This window comes from Pteropus vampyrus, unplaced genomic scaffold (assembly GCF_000151845.1).
Source record: "Pteropus vampyrus isolate Shadow unplaced genomic scaffold, Pvam_2.0 Scaffold55, whole genome shotgun sequence".
Taxonomy (NCBI): Eukaryota; Metazoa; Chordata; class Mammalia; order Chiroptera; family Pteropodidae; genus Pteropus; species Pteropus vampyrus.
The window spans coordinates 5,796,284-5,801,979 of NW_011888836.1; positions in this window are offsets into that span (position 1 = coordinate 5,796,284).

Sequence of the window (5,696 nt, forward strand, 5' to 3'; positions counted from 1 at the left end):
AAAAGCTGTTAGTTTATACAAGAGTGCCCTTTGAAAATGGTTTTCTGTTCTATCACACCAGGTCTGAAGCACAAGGACTCCAGGCCCCAGCATCCTCTCCCCAATACCTAGGCACAATAGTGATTGAGCACGGTCTCTCCAGGAACACAACAGAGCCAACCAAAAATAGTTAAATACAGTCGAGAATGCTTTGTTTAAGAAGGTAATAATTGGGAAGATTTCTATTTAAAATGACAGCAAACAATTACTAAACACCTGTGTTTTGCCCCCTTCCTAAGGTTCTGGGGATGGAAAGACAAATAAGACAACTGCCTGTCCTCATTTGTTCACAGTCTGGAAGAAAAGACAGATCTGGTCCCAGTAGGATGTTCCTTTAGGGGCTGCAAGAAGGTGTGACACAGCCAGAGACTTGTTGCAGAAGGGACATGAAGAAATCTGGCATGTGAGTCACATGGGATAAGGAAGGAGAGAGGGAGGAAGGTATTGGATCTTTCAGGACTCTGCCATATAAGGGCTTTTTGACTATTCCCAGAAACTAGAGGAAACTATTAAAACCTTATAAGCTGGGGAATGACATGCAGATTTTCATTTTAGGAAACTCTCTCTGGCTACAGTGTAGAGAATAGATTGAGGGAGGCCTGACTAGAGATGAGGAAGTGGGCTAAGATGTCACAGGTCTGCATATAGGATCCGGAGAAAGGACCCTCCAGCCAAACTGGACACCTTTCAAGGCAGAAAAACGGTGTGGATTTTGTTCTTTATTGGATTGAGAAATGGGAGGCTGAGGGATAGAGATGTGAGGGATAAACAATTTCTTGAACGAGTACATTTTAAGTCATTGGAGAATATACTGATTTTACTAATGTAGTGCATTGCCCTTGCTGAAGTCCGATCAATGAGGAGCTGTAATGGATCCCTCAGTCTGCTGAAAGAAAGTCTTGTAAGAATGTGACAGGGAGTACTCTGAGGGCAGAGCCCCAGGGTGAGGATAGTCCCTGGAAGAAAGTGGAAGGAGATTCAAATCTGACTCAGCTATTCACAGGCGGGGGCTGGCCTGGGGGTCCTACCTCCCAATTTAGCTCTTGGCTTCCCTTTACTCAATTTGTAATCTCTTTAGTAGGACAAAGGGTCTGAATTGCCCAAAGCCTTTCTGGAGGGGGTAAACAAAACCTACAGCAACAAAACAACTGCTGAAGTTTTCCAATAATGAGACCATTGCTGCGCGTAAAGTGATTTTGGAGAATGATGTGTTTCAGCCCCACAGATTTCACCGTCACAGATATTTAGGATGAACTCTTAGACTCCCCAGTTTTCCAGGGTCCCAACTCTGAGAAACACTGCCCTGGACTCACCACAAGGAGACAATGGGCTTCTCAACAAACCTCATCACCTGAAGTTTCCCTTCTGCCCCAAACCTAGTCGGAAACTTGTTTTCTGGGGCCCTGGAATGAGCTCACCCTCCAAGGGTGTAATTCAGTATCACATCAACCAAGAAGAATCACAGGACTCCCTCAAGCTTTGGCCAAGCACTCCCAACACACTCCAGAGACTAACAGAGGCCAGCATTGTAGTTCCTATCCCCCAGAAGAGTCAATAGGAGCCAGTCAGCGTAAACAGATCCTCCTCTGCTCCACTGAAGCCACACAGGAGCATCTAAAGGAAGATTAACAATGCTGCTTTGTGAGGCTGCTGGCATGGTGCCATCTTGCTCTTCACTCCCAAGAGGCGGTGAATAGTGCCGGTTGCATTTTTTGTGCATAAACCTCACTACCCATTTGGGAAACATCCATGAGCTATTTGAGTAGTTCATTTTGGGCTGCAGGTTCACCCCAGGCAGAGAACAAAGCCCTACATCATGGCAACAGTATCATCTCTCCTCTCTACAGGGGCCACTTTTTTTATGCATGTGGACCTATGTCTGGTCTCATTGGAATGAAAGGAAGCAAAATAGATGAGTTGAGGCAGGGGGCCTACCTGTATCCTTTACCACTCTACCAGGCTTGAGCCTCACACAAAGACCCTCCTTCAGGCAGCCAGCCTGTGCCAAGTCGGTTCTGTTTTCACACCTCTGTTTAGAGATAAGAGGTAATGCTTAAGAATCACATAACCAAGTTGCGAAATAAACCTGATCAGCTAAAATTGACCATTTTAGGTGCCAAAGTGGGAGCTAGCTTGGTAAGTACTCAATGGGGCTCCTGTTTTCCTTGCTTCTCACTCAACAGCAGCACATTTCTATTAGCCTCTGGTTGGCGGTGGCCCATTAGCTAAAGGTAGGGAACTCAGGGACTCGTGCTCAGTCAAGTGCACCAATGTTTACTCACTGCCTTTTGGAAAGCACTGGGGTTAGCTGACACCAGGAAGCTTGCCTCTGACCCTTCCAATAGTGCAGGCAACTGCTCCATTGTCAGGCAACACCTGTCATGAGCTCTATTACCTGAACTTAGGGGGTTTTAGGGGACAAAGGCTAGATGTTGAAGGGCCCTTGGATCTCTGATCTCCTGAGTACTACTTGCTAGGACATCCACAGCTCAGAAAAGTATAAGTGTAAGAATCATGTACTCAGGACCATGTACTCCATACTTGATCCATTTTCTGAAATAGGTTGGGAGGAAGCCGAAGCTGAAGGGAGGTGCACTCTTGTGAGAGACCACTGTCTCAGGCTGACCCTGCCCAGACTGCTTCGGATCTAGTCCTGGTTATAGACTTGCCTCCTCCCAGAGCCACAGCTGCCTGCCCACTTCAGCCTGGCTTCTGTCTCAGCCAGTCAGGCTTTGAAGTCTTCCAAGCACTGGGCCGAACACTAGCTAATTATAGTTCATCACTGAAGTTGTAATAGTGTCAGAATCATCATCCTCATTACTATCATTGAGCTGGCATTGCAATATCTAGGGAATCATCAGCTTCGCAGAACTTGGGCTCAGAGATGGAGATATCCACGATCCCTACAATACCTTGCAAAAATAATATTTGTTGAATAAATGGATGGGAAAATAAGTGGATGAATAAAGAATCATTCCTATCATCATAATTGAATGAGATTAAACACTAACTCCTGCACAGAGCTAACCCAAATGTGGATTCCCTGAGCTAGACTGGAGTAGGGGCAAGGAAAGGGAGATGAGTGTCAGGCTACTTAGCTTGTCCTTGCACATACAGTACTGCTCACACATCAATGAATAGGTACCAGCTAACACCAAATGTGAGTAGGAAGCCTGATGGAGACTCAGAGTGCCTTTTTAAAGTTGGTTGTAACTGGTGACTGCCACTCAAAGACAATCAGAAATAAGTGGCAGAATACCTCTGTCTCACCTCCTTTTCTCCCAGATTCCATGGTCTTGACCATGGCTCTTCCCTGGGTAGAAGACAGCTCTGCCAGGCTTATGCCACTCTCCCATACCCTTATTCCCTCTTGCTTAGCAGAATCTGAGTCTCCTCTCAATTATTCAACAAACCTTTTAGAACACAGACCCCAATATTTACTCAACCGCTACCTGTTTCATCACCACCACCACGATCATCACCATTATTATTCCATGGACTCCATGGACTGAAGATCTTGTCTACCAAACAAATTTATCAACTGATACATCTTCGTAATCAGAGCAGATGACTAGTGTCATCACACTGGGTAGATGTAATTCTAGCCCAAAGCAAAGGACCTGAGTTTCTTTAGCCTATAAATCTTATCCTGGATCAATGCATTAATTTTGTTTTGCCATTTGTAATATTAAAATGACTTTGAAAACTCCTCTCACCCACCCACCCAGTACTACCTAGAGATCCCATGTTAAAATTAAAGACAGTAGTTCAGCTGGTCTTAAGTGAGGTTTTTGGAGCTTGCAGAATAGGAAGAATTCTTTTCTTCTGGTTTTCTGGGATGAGAAAAGCTAGTGGGCTCAGAGACAGATCTTATGGAAACTCCCAACTCCCCAGCCTTTGGGCTGACCAAACCAAGTTCTGTTGTATATCAGGCTTGTGGAAGGAAGTCCCACAGAGGTGAGTTCACGTCCCTCCTGTGTGCCTCTAAATAGCCTCTGCCCACCTCACTTAAGAAGAATTTGTGCCTCAGGTGGGGTAGTTGCAGGAGCAGGGACATTAGCAACTTTTAAGGCCCTCTTATCTGGCCCTAACCTATCCCTCTCCTGGACCCACACTATTTGTTTTGCAATCAGTATTCCAGGGGAAAATCAGAGCCCAAGGCTGAGGGTAGGTAAACTGTGGTGGGGAGGAGGAGGTCCAAAATTTCCATGAGGGGTGGTGTAGCTTGAAAAGCATTGTTCTTATGATAATCTTACATGTGGAAAATGAAAGCAAATGCCTATTGTTGCCCCAATGTAAATTCAGAAAGAAAAGCTCTATAAAATCTTGGCTAATGGAGAGCCACAGAAGATAACCAGGGACTGGCCAAATTTAAAGGCATAGATCAGTATCTCCAGCAGTGTGTGGGGGTGGGGAAGGTGTGAAATACTTAGGTTTATCAAAAAGGAGCAGGGTAGAACAAGACTTCTTTCTCTGGCTGTGGGGTCTACTGCCAGTCCCTGGGAGTCCCTGCTTATTCCTCCCTCCCTTTGTACTTAATTTGTCTGCTGCTTCTCTCCCTTCTACCAGCCCACAGGCTACCCCAGCTCTCATGAGCCCTCTTTGAGACCTCTGCCCTACTCTGACCACTAAATTAGCTGACACGGCTGGCCTTCAGCAAGCATGTACTTTCTGCCTGCAGTGAGGATGTTGAACACTGTTAAGTAAGTGTTCGTGGCTGGTCTCCTCGATTTGATTTTAAGTTATTCAATACCTAAAACATCTCTAAAGTCAATAAGCCCCTAGAATAAGTTCAAAACTTTTAAAATGATCTCATAGCACCCTATACCTTTTCCTTTGTAGCATTAATTTCAATAATTAAACTTTTTATACACTCATTTTCCTCAAGTTCTCTCTTCCACCAGACTGCAGAGATTTTCTTTGCTTTACCAGTACAGCAGAGTTAGTAGCTGCCATTTATTATGGGCTTGCTAGATACACTCTAGGTCAAGTACTGCATACAAGAAGCTTTGTATACATTGTTCACATCAACCCTATGAATTAGGTGTTATTTCTATTTTGCAGCCTAGGAAATTCAGTCCCCAGAGAGGCTACCCAAGGTGACCCAGCAAATACACGTGGAACCGGAATTGGAACTCCAGTCTCCTTGATCCCAGAGCCTTTGCACTTTCCCCTGTGCCACCACCCTCTTACCCCTTGGCTGTGAATACTTTATTTGTTAGGTGAATGAGTGATTGAATAATGGCATGACATTTAATAATTTACCATTCACATTCCCAATGAGGACCATGTCACTTCCGGACCGTGTTTTCTTCCTCTCTTTTTTATTGATTTTTTTCAGACACACATTCCCAATCTTTCCTCCATAGGCCTCCAAGTATATGTATCTTTGTAAAAGACATTGCACTATTTTGTGTGCATATTTTTAATTTACCTTCATCATAGAGTGACTAGAGACCTTATTCTGTTGCTTATTGTTTCAACCAACACTATGTTTTTTTAATACATGTTGGTGCATCTGTATCGAATTCCTTACTTCTAAATGCTGGGCAAAATTCCATAGTTTATGTCCACCAGCATGGAACATATCTCGTCCTCCCAGTTGCCTCTACTCCCACCACCACACACAACACTCATTGCACTTTCAGACCCACTTG